At 46.2% G+C, this 11,603-nt stretch overlaps 1 pseudogene; it reads right to left on the bottom strand.

The window, feature by feature from the left end:
- Nucleotides 1-242: 242 nt before the first annotated feature.
- Nucleotides 243-449, bottom strand: LOC142266245 (U2 spliceosomal RNA; annotated as a pseudogene).
- Nucleotides 450-11,603: the final 11,154 nt, after the last annotated feature.

Here is an 11,603-nt window from a genome sequence, read left to right as displayed (position 1 = left end):
ATAAGATACTGCACGGGACATAGCAGAGTTGGTCAAGTTGAGTGGAGATGAGTTTGCTATTTGGCACAGCTTTTGCATCAATAAAGCAAGTAAAAGGTGTGAAAGATAAAAAAAAGGGTGAAAGTGTGAAAAGTGAATTGGCCAAATTGAGGTGCATATAAAGTTTTTGCTTTCTTTCAATTCACTAATGGGGCTCATTTGAATCAGGTGAATTGAGTTCTGCTTTTGGAAACTGGGTTAAGAAGGGGTGCACCGGTCCTGGAGGTACTGCAATACCAGGTCAATGCGTGGAGTGGACAGAGCAAGATTTTTTCCATCTCCTTGTTCTAAAAATCCATTTAATATATGGTCCCCAGAGAGGGGACGTATCAGATATTAAACTGATAAGAACAGATTTAATTTTTTTTTTTTTCTGTTTATCAGTAGGACTTCAAAATAACAAAGGTGATCGCCTCCCGTTGCCTGGGAACCGTCCAGGCACAAGAGGGCTATGTGTCACCAGAAGGCGCACACACTTCCTCAAGGCCGGCAGACGTGCAATCCCAGGCACCTTCCAGTACCGACCAAGGTAGCGTCCTCCGAAACTACACTTGATCTTAGCCAAAAGGCCGAGAAGCTATAACCCGAATTGGTTACGGCCTTGAGTGGCACCCTGGCCTATACCGGACACATCTTAGGGAGAGGGAGACAAACCCACGCCTACAGAAGACATTTTGTCACCCAAGCCAACCCTTGAAAAGGCTGTTTTGCAGAGCAAAAACAAGAAGAATGATGCTTTTTGCAGCCGCCGCCCACTGCAATTAATCTGAATAACTCCTCCTCCTCCAAGCACCTCCCCTCCCCCTTGCAGTCTTTCCAATTCATGATACAAAAAGACGGACGGACAGGACAGGACAGGACAGGCTGCCTGACTTTCCGTCACTGCCACCCTTTGCCATCCTTGCCCGTAGAAAGCCCTTTCATCATCCCCAAACCCTAATCTTTTCCCTTCCCTTCCCAGCTGCGTCTCACTCCCTTTCATTAGGAAGTGAGCGCAGCCTTTTCTCCGTTCTGCACATGCGCGACGTTAAACACAAATGCGCAGGCGTGCGTTCCATTAGCCTCACTGCATTCCACTCCCATACAGGAAGTGGGCGCAGCTATTACTACGGTCGCACATAAAAGAACCCACGGCCACCACTGCACACAGCTGACTCCACCACAGGACACCCACTTCTACACCAACGCAGGTAAGACAGGATCGGCACCTCTATGCTCCCGTTACAATCAGGCTCAGTCACCATGTGATAACGCTCTCAACTCTTTAGTTGCAGGCTCCCCTTGCTTCACCTCCACTGGCTGTGCTGCCATTTCCTCTCCCACCTGGAAGGTATACTTTATTCCACTATTTTCCTGTTTCTCTCTTCCCCCTTTTCCCATAACCTACTTTTATCTGCATTTGTGGGGTATCTATATGCTATTTACATCATAGTTTTATTCATTAATATGGAAGGGAAGAGTGCCCATGAGAGTGTTGAACTGCGGAGAGCAAGAGATTAAGCTGCTCCGATTTGCCACCATTGATAAGCTGTTCTCAGTAGATACACATGCTATCCAAACAGCAGCATCCACCATTGCTTCAGCCCACCCATTCAGTGACAGCTCACCAAGTCAGCCAGAGGAGTGGTGTAAGGAATTACACGTAGGCACTGACTCCACACCTTCACATCACAAGAAGGGGGTCTACAGGCTAGTGCAAGAATACGAGCAAGTCTTCAGCAAACATCCGCTAGACTTTTGAAGAATAAAAGGGGTCAAACACTACATCCCCACAAGTGCACACCCACCCATCAAAGAGAGATATAAGCCAAAACTACCTGCACATTACCAGTGTACCAAGGACATGTTGAGCAACATGAAGGAGGCTGGGGTTATCCGTGACAGTTGTAGCCTCTGGGCAGCTCCGTTGGTCCTGTTAAAGAAGAAGGACAGCACCACTCCCCTGTATTGAGGAATAGCTAGCTGCATTGAGAACTGCAAATTATTTTTCTACCCTTGATCTCACTAGTCGCTATTGGCAAGTGTCCGTTGCTGAGGCAGACCGGGAGAAGACCGCCTTTGCCACCCCGATGGGTCTCTGCGAGTTCAAAAGCATGCCCTTCGAGCTGTGCAATTTGCCAGGAACCTTCCAGAGGCTGATGGAATGCTGCTTGGGACACCGAAACTTTGAAACGGTACTGCTATACCTTTATGATGTTATTGTTTATTCTAAAGCAAACAAGATTTTAGGGTGTATAAAAAGGGAGATTAGATCCGGTGATCCCAACGTATTGTTAACCCTCTATAAATCACTTGTAAGGCCACATCTGGAATATGGGGTAAAGTCCTGAGCAGGTTGATAACCATTGGTTTGAGCATGGTAGGGTGTAGTGCGCATCTTCCTGCATCGGTAAAAGCTGCAGAAGTCCTTGAAGATTTCCGCTTCAAAGGCAGTGCCTTGATCTGTGAGGACTCTCTCTGAGTAGCCATGAGGTCTGCATAAGTGTGCTTGGAAGACCTTCGCTGCAGTATGGGCCATTAGATCTTTGACTTGTACCACAACCATAAATCTCGAGTAGTTGTCTACCATCGTAAGTGCATACGTGAGCTCGCCTCGATATTCTGCAACAAAACTCCCTTTTTCGATTTCAGTTTCAGCAAACACTCCTCTTCCTGTAGAAAATATTTATCATTACCTAAGACAGTCATTCTAATGCATGACAATATTAAGGCAATTTAGTTAAAACTTGTTTTAACTCACCTTTAAGGGGATTGATGTATTTCATGGTCAATCCAGGTTTGTCAGTGATGGCACTGACATAATGTATGGCGTCTTTTTCGGGCGTTATCCTTTGCCTTTTCATTGTGAAAATCCAGTTGCCTATATCAAAGCAAATTCTACTACTTGTAAAGTATGCAGAAAATGAAATGTAGAACATATAACATCAACTGCTTAGGAACGCATCATAGGTTAGTACTTAAAAGGATATTGTCATGTTCTAGTCATAATGCAAGCTGGACATTTTTCATGTTACCCTGTAATCGCCGGCCTGTTCTAATGCTCACAAGCCAAGATATAGGCTCAGCTGCTAAGGCTTCCCTCTGCCTTCTGAATGAAACTTGAATATGTCTGGCTCACTGTGTATATAGCAGGTGCTCAGAAAAAATAAGAGTCAATTCAATAGAAATAGCTCTGGCACACTATAGTGATCAATAACGTAAGAAAAGAACTCTTGGAATGCTGAAAATTCTTTATTTGTGCAAAAGGATAATTCATCCAACGTTTCGACCTTGTTTTTAGGTCTTTATCAAGGATAAAGTTATCTAAGATCATAAAGGGTTACAAAACCATATAAACACGTAATTAGTACATAGTACAACATAACAGTACAATATATTGCTACTTGAGAGTACAATGGGTCAAATAACCATGATGCACATACAAAAAATTTTTCCAAAGCCATAGTGAAAACATTTGTACTGAGGAAAGAAAATTTCCACATGACCTATCTGGAGAAACATTCTGGATCAAACAACCAAAAATAGTCAAGCAGGTAAATACACACCTATATGGATAACAGGATGATATGTGTTCAATTGTATAGCGTCATTGCCATTAAGGTACAAATGGAAAACTTGCAATCCTATATAGTGAAGGAAATGAACACATATCATATCAAAGAACACAGGAACATGGGTGTGAGAAAAACCTCAATGTTTATACTTTGTTCTTTATAATGGTGTGAACATGTATATGTCTCAGTACCTTATGCACTTGAGAATTCTAGTGAGTAGATGATGAAAGCCTATTTCAGAACTGGAATCGGTAAATAATTGTAGGTGGAATCTAAATGAAAAGATGGTACAAGTGTTATCATGACACGTGGGCTATAACACAATGGACCGTGTGACAAAGAAGAAAGGAGAGAAAGAAGAGGAAGAAAATGCAACTACCTGTAACATTACGTGATAGTCACTGGTAAGTATCACTTGACAATTCAAGTGAAAAAGGATTCCTTTATTAAAGGGTTCTCAGTCGCCTCAGGATCATGAAATACTAGGGTAAATGATATGAGAATGGGTAAGAAGCACCACTAAAGGAAATATGAGATGCAGGACATATATCTATAAACCCCTGAACTACATGATAGAAATAAAAAGAAGAAAAAAGAAAAAAAAGAAGAAAGAAGAAGAACACATAGAATGCGGAAAGAGAATGGGTACAACTACCTGAGTTACTGCAGGGAGGCCCCTGGTTGGTATTGTGAGGGTTAGTGGAATTCCTTCACTGAAGGGTTCTCAGTTGCCTCAGGTTCGTGAAAAATGCTATAGACAAATAATGCCCGGAGAAAAGGGGTTCATATACAGCGAATAATGGTAATACAAGGTACATGTGTCACATGTAATAGTATATATATATATATTGTACTAAGCTCTACACCAGAAATAGAAAGTAGTCCCTCTGCCTTCTGTCTAGGTGCCCTGAGTTATGTCCTGTAAACTGTCACAGCGACCCAGACACACATGTGTAGTAGGGGAATATCCCTGCTGAGATGCCAGTGCTAGAGCACACGTTTGCTGTGGAGTTGAACGCTATGTGAGCAGTTCTTACCTTCAATGAGCAGAAGTCTCTTTTTTCAGATTTCAATATCTCTGTGGGTATCTGGCAGAAATATGGAATACTCTTTACTGCTAAGACCCTGTACACCACTCCCACTAAAGGGGGCTTTACACGCTGCGACATCGCTAATGCGGAGTCGTTGGGGTCACGGAATTTGTGACGCACATCCGGCCGCATTAGCGATGTTGCTGCGTGTGACACCGATGAGCGATTTTGCATCGTTGCAAAAACGTGCAAAATCGCTCATCGGTGACATGGGTCTCCATTCTCGATTATCGTTACTGCAGCAGTAACGATGTAGTTCGTCGCTCCTGCGGCAGCACACATTGCTCCGTGTGACACCGCAGAAACGAGGAACCTCTCCTTACCTGCCTCAAAGCCGCTATGAGGAAGGAAGGAGGTGGGCGGGATGTTCCGGCCACTCATCTCCGCCCCTCCACTGCTATTGGGCGGTCGCTCAGTGACGTTGCTGTGACGCCGCACGAACCGCCCCCTTAGAAAGGAGGCGGTTCGCCGGTCACAGCGACGTCGCCGGGCAGGTAAGTATGTGTGACTGGTTCTGTTCGGTGTTGTGCAGCATGGGCAGCAATTTGCCCGTGTCGCGCAACAGATGGGGGCGGGTACCCACACTAGCGATATCAGGACCGATATCGCAGTGTGTAAAGTAGCCTTTAGTCACATGACCAAGACTGTATCTGTGTCCCTACAACACACTTGAGACAAATGTGTGTGTGAGCCTGCATTGTGGGGTATATATAATATATTATAGAGCTGGGAAGGATCATTCTAAGCAGTGAGCTGTTCCAGTATTTGTAGGAAAATACCCAGTAGAAGCCTCAAACACAGCACCAATACCTCCCATCAGTATCCCACCACAGTGCCATGTAACCCATGCCCTACACTCCCATCTACACCAATACTATACAGGCACAAACTAGTATATCTGACTAAAAACCCCCAAAATATGAAGAACGGCCTATAGTTGAGTGTGGATATAAAATCTATGTGAGCAGAGCTAGAATAGAAATCACTGATCGCATTGAAGTCATTCTGACCATAAATCACCATGATATCAAGGTGAGGAGTTGTGTGTTACTGCTGGGAGGAAAGGGTTAACAGTGGAATATTAAGGTGCATTTCTGTGTGCAGTGTTACTAGTCAATGTACAAATTGTCTCTCCAGTAAAGGAGACAAACTCTAGCACAGCGCCACCTATTGGAAGTAGCGATCCTAAAAGTCACAAGTGGATTTTCAACAATCCATTGCAATATGACTCAGGATATATAAGCCAGATCAGAATCCCAATTTGCAGACACGGTGTTTCGGGGTGCTTGCCCCTCGTCAGTGCAAAGTATGGGGGTGTCAATGTAGTCATTGTAACAATTCAGTATGAGCTGCTCTTGGTGCCGGGGGAGGGAGATGCTCTCCTGAGCAAGATAGATGGGGAATGAACATGATATCTATATAGTGTAAGGCAGGGGGTCTCAAACTCGGCTGGGTGTATGGGCCGCACAGAGGAAAAAAATAATGTGGGGGGCTGCATTCTTTGCAGGACAAAGTGACATTTTTATTGGTACCATATATATATTTTTTTTTCACACACCTTTGGATGACTGATTTTCAACATTTTTCACTTGTTTATTATAACAAATGTGCACATTCTTTGGTTAAATCTAAAAAAAAAAAATTGATGTTAAAAAAAAGTTATGCCTTATTTTGTTTTTTTTACAGTTTATCCCTTTCTTTTAACTAATAGTGTTACAATTATGACGCTAGCGTTTTGTGAAGGGAATGCTTTGCCTACTTCCGTGACTATGGCCTTCCAGAACTGCTGCATTTTGGCTGACCTCTCCGCCTCGGGAATAAGAGACATAAAGTTCTCCTTGTAGCGTGGGTCTAACAGTGTTACCAACCAGTAATGATTGTCGGCCAAGATGTTCTTAACGCGAGGGTCACGAGACAGGCAGCTTACCATAAAGTCATCCATGTGCGCCAGACTCTTAACAGCCATCACTTCAATATCCAGACCAACACGATGACTGAACATGCTGTCCTCCTCCTTCTCCTCCTCCTCCTCCTCATCTACCCTGTCCTCTGGCCAGCCACGCTGAACTGAGCATATGACTGGTATGCATGTCATATCCTCAATTTGGTCGGAGAGTTGCTCCATGTCTTCATCTTCCTCCTCGTCATAGTCCTCCACTGCACGTTGTGATGAGACGAGGCTGGGCTGTGTGTTATCACCCACACCCACTACTGTTTCTTGCTCCAACTCATCGTGTTCCGCCTGCAATGCATCATGTTTGGTTTTGAGCAGAGACCGTTTTAGAAGGCAGAGAAGCGGTATGGTGACGCTAATAATGGCGTCATCGCCGCTCACCATCTTGGTGGAGTCCTCAAAGTTTTGGAGGATGGTACATAGGTCGGACATCCATCTCCACTCCTCAGGTGTTATGTGTGGAGTTTGACCCATTTCCCGATGGCTTAGGTGATGCAGGTACTCAACAACTGCCCTCTTCTGCTCACATATCCTGATCAACATGTGCAGAGTTGAATTCCAATGCGTGGGGACATCACACACCAGTCTGTGAGCCGGAAGATGCAAATGACGCTGAAAGCCGGCAAGGCCGGCTGAAGCAGTAGGTGACTTTCGAAAATGTGCAGACAGGCGGCGAACTTTTACCAGCAGATCAGACAGCTCTGGGTATGAGTTTAGAAACCGCTGAACCACGAGGTTGAGCACATGGGCCACGCATGGAACATGTGTCAGCTGGCCTCGCCTCAAAGCCGCCACCAGGTTCCGGCCATTGTCACACACAACCTTTCCTGGCTTTAGGTTCAGAGGTGTGAGCCAGTGATCTGCATGCTGTTTTAGAGCTGTCCACACCTCTTCTGCATTGTGGGGTTTGTCACCTATGCAGATTAGCTGCAGCACAGCCTGTTGCCGCTTCGCCGAGGCAGTGCTGCAGTGCTTCCAGCTTGGGACTGGTGTGGAGGGTAAAGTGGATGAGGATGCGCAGGAGGAGGAGGAGGCTGAAGAGCATGACATTCCGGAGCTGTAGAGTGTGGGTGAAACCCTGACTGAGGTAGGGCCTGCAAACCTTGGTGTGGGAAGGACTTGTTCCGTTCCTCGCTCAAACTGGGTCCCAGCTGGGCTGGGCTGGGTCCCTACCCGGCTGGGTAGGGCGTTGTGGGGGGTTTGTCTATCTCCGTTTGAGGTGAGTTTGTTTAAGTTAGCCTTTTCTTTGGCGTTTTTTGGAGCCCTGCGGGTTGGGGAGTTGGTATCGCCCAGTAAGGCGTTCCCCGGGGGCTTGGATTGGGGTGACATTATGTCAGTGGAAAACGGAGTTGAATTTTGGATTAGGAAATCGAAAACTGATCAGAGAGGTGTGGGTAGACTAGTCCGTTTGGGGATGGTTGTGGCATCTGATATGTGCCCGTTCAAGTGTCTCGGGAATTTTCAACAGATCCGTCCGAAGGTGGATGGCCCCTTATTACATATATCTTTTTATCGAGATACCAATTTGTGAGTGTTTTTAGGGCATGTTTGAAGTCGTTGGGGTTAGATCCGAAGTCTTTCGGATTGGGGCAGCGACGGAGGCCTCTATATGCGGCCTACCGGAGGAGACAGTTAAGCAGATTGGTAGGTGGAAGTCGCAGCGCTTTAAGTCGTATGTACGTCCCCAGGTGGTTGTTGGCAATTGAGGGGAAAAGGGGGGGGGTATTAGGGTATTAGGGTAGCAATGGGGGGGGTGAGAGTGTGTGTTTTTTGTCAATTTGGTTTGGTGAGGCAATAAAATGGTGTCGTCTGTACATTTTGTATTGCAGAAGCACCCCCCCTTCCTTCCCTGGTCTGGATCCTTGGCCACTCTTATGTGTATTGGGGAGCCCGACGAGCGGACGCGAGATGGAACTGGAGACAGCTAGGTTTTGAGAAGGACCTGGCTCTCGTGCGATGGCTCGGTGTTCGGGGGTTAGGGTGCAGGAGGTGCATAGATACGCCCGGTTGGACAGACCTCCTGACATCTTAGTGTTGCATGCCGGGGGGAATGATTTGGGTGGGCGTCCTTTTCGAATCTTGATAAAGGACATCAAACATGATTTGTTACGGTTATGGGCGTCGTTTCCAGGTCTAACGATAGTCTGGTCAGAGATAGTAGCGAGAAAGAGTTGGCAGAAAGCGCGGTCAGTTGACAGGTTGAACAAGGCGCGGGCGAAGGTTAATAGGGCGATCTCGAAGTTTGTTAGTCGGAACGGGGGTATAGCAATACGGCATGTTGAGTTGGAAAGGACGGAAGAGGAATTTTGGTTGGCTGACGGGGTACACCTTAATGCGGTGGGAACTGACTTATGGGCTCTTGGCTTGCAGGGAGGTATTGAGAGGGCCCTTTGCTTGCGGGGGGTCTCAGGCACTTGAAGGGTTTCAAGGTGCCTTCGTTGTGGTGTTGTTTATTGGTGGGTCCTTGAAGTTGGTTTAAAATTGGTTCGGGGATTCATCCGGGTATGGATCCCCTCATTGGCAGAATTGATGGTCCCCTGGTGATTTTGGGGGGGAACCCCGACGGGGTATGTCGGGGCCCCTGGGGGTGTGGTTGGGGTTGACGGAGGATTAACCCTTATAATTTGGTGCTCCTGAGCCAGTGTGGGTAATGGCTGGGAGCAAGTTGAGGTTTTTTATTGCTCGGTTATGGGAATCACCAGGGTTTTGGTAGCTTCAAGGACCTTACCACATTGCAAATTTAATTGGTTATGTATTCTTGTTAATAAAATGGCTGCTATGGCCAAAATTATCCAAAGATAAATTTGTGTCTGTGTAATTACTTTTAAATAAGAAATGGGAATGGAGGTGTGGGGTATGAAAGGAAGACCGGAGTCAACAATTCCAGGGTCAAGCATGTTTATTTGCGTAAGCTTCGTTCCAGGGTAGAAAGGGTAAGAGTGCCTTTCAGAATTCGAAGTGGTCAGACTGTACGGACCACCAAGAACTGCAGGAGAGCTTGAACATCTTCCCATGGATTTGCGACATCCTCCCTCATCAGTTACGTAGGTAAGCAGGTTCTCAGCATTGCAGCCCATTTGTTGTCTTAAGTTAGTTAAGCGGGGTTAACTAACCTGTCAGTTCAGCCTCAGGTCTAAAGCAGAGGCCTGGACTCCACTCCTTACTCCTCACTCCACAACTCTCCTTAAAAACAACTGACTCCTTTTTCCTGCCCCGGGGTCTCCAGACCCCTAGGTGGGCGTTTCCTTCCGTCTGGTCCTGCCCACTGGTGTGCCTGTCTTTCCCTAGGGGAGGTGACTAGGGTTTTCTGGTTGGCTTTGTGTGACTTAGGTGAGGGAAGTTGTTATGCGGGGGCCTATGTGTGACTATCTGCAGTGTCAGGGCGTCACATATGTATGTGTGTATGTCTGCTAAAGGAATCCGCACCGTCATATTTACAAACACAAAATTTTGCAGACACCTCATGTGACTCAGGGAACATTGTAGACTATGTTTTAACAGGAATATTTAACCTTTACAGTTACTCTCCAAAAAACCTGCCTCCATTAAACTGAATGGAGGTGGGAGCTGCAAGTTATTAATAGCAGCTGTGATTGGTTGCTATAGGAACAAAGGACATTCATAGTATAAGAAGCTTATGTGTGAGATAATATGATGTCAGTGGGGAGACAGATAGAGAGAGACAGACACAGACTGAGAGACAAACAGACAGAGACAGATAGGCATAGACAGACAGGGAAAGAGACAGAGACAAACAGACAGAGGCAGACAGGGAAAGAGACAGACAGAGATAGACAGGGAAAAAAGGCAGACAGACAGAGACAGAGAAAGAGACAGAGGCAGATAGGGAAACAGACAAAGACAAACATACAGAGACAGGCAGGAGAAAAGGCAGACCGACAGGGAAACAGACAGACAGGGGAAGAGACAGACAGAGAGAGACAGACAGATAGAGACAGACAAAGAAATACAGAGATAGACAGGGAAAGAGACAAACGGGGAATGAGTCAGACAGAGAGAGACAAAGAGAGACAGGCAGAGAGAGACAGGGAAAGAGACAGACAGGGGAAGAGACAGACAGAGACAGACAAAGAAATACAGAGACAGACAGGGGAAGAGACAGACAGGGGAAGAGACAGACAGGGGAAGAGACAGACAGACAGGGAAAGAGACAGACCTGGAAAAGAGACAGACCTGGAAAAGAGACAGACAGACATAGAAACAGACAGCCACAAAGAGAGAAAGACAGACAGACACAGAGAGACAGACAGAGATAGAGAGACAGAGAGACATGGATAGAGATAGAGACACACAGAGACAGACAGATGACAGAGACTGGGAGAGAGACAGACAGAAGCATAAATCCCTAACTAAAACTTAACATTTAATGATAGTTTTAAAAGGTAAAAAAACACAAATCATGTAAATAGCATGACTCTCTTCTGTGCATAGAGTCAAAATTTTGTGTTTGTAAATATGACGGTGCGGATTCCTTTAGCAGACATACACACATACATATGTGACGCCCTGACACTGCAGGTAGTCACACATAGGCCCCCGCATAACAACTTCCCTCACCTAAGTCACACAAAGCCAACCAGAAAACCCTAGTCACCTCCCCCAGGGAAAGACAGGCACACCAGTGGGCAGGACCAGACGGAAGGAAACGCCCACCTAAGGGTCTGGAGACCCCGGGGCAGGAAAAAGGAGTCAGTTGTTTTTAAGGAGAGTTGTGGAGTGAGGAGTAAGGAGTGGAGTCCAGGCCTCTGCTTTAGACCTGAGGCTGAACTGACAGGTTAGTTAACCCCGCTTAACTAACTTAAGACAACAAATGGGCTGCAATGCTGAGAACCTGCTTACCTACGTAACTGATGAGGGAGGATGTCGCACATCCATGGGAAGATGTTCAAGCTCTCCTGCAGTTCTTGGTGGTCCGTACAGTCCGACCACTTCGAATTCTGAAAG

Source organism: Anomaloglossus baeobatrachus, unplaced genomic scaffold (genome assembly GCF_048569485.1).
Source record: "Anomaloglossus baeobatrachus isolate aAnoBae1 unplaced genomic scaffold, aAnoBae1.hap1 Scaffold_284, whole genome shotgun sequence".
In the NCBI taxonomy this organism is placed as follows: Eukaryota; Metazoa; Chordata; class Amphibia; order Anura; family Aromobatidae; genus Anomaloglossus; species Anomaloglossus baeobatrachus.
Note: the sequence above shows the minus strand (reverse complement) of the source record. Positions and strands in the feature narration are given on the sequence as shown.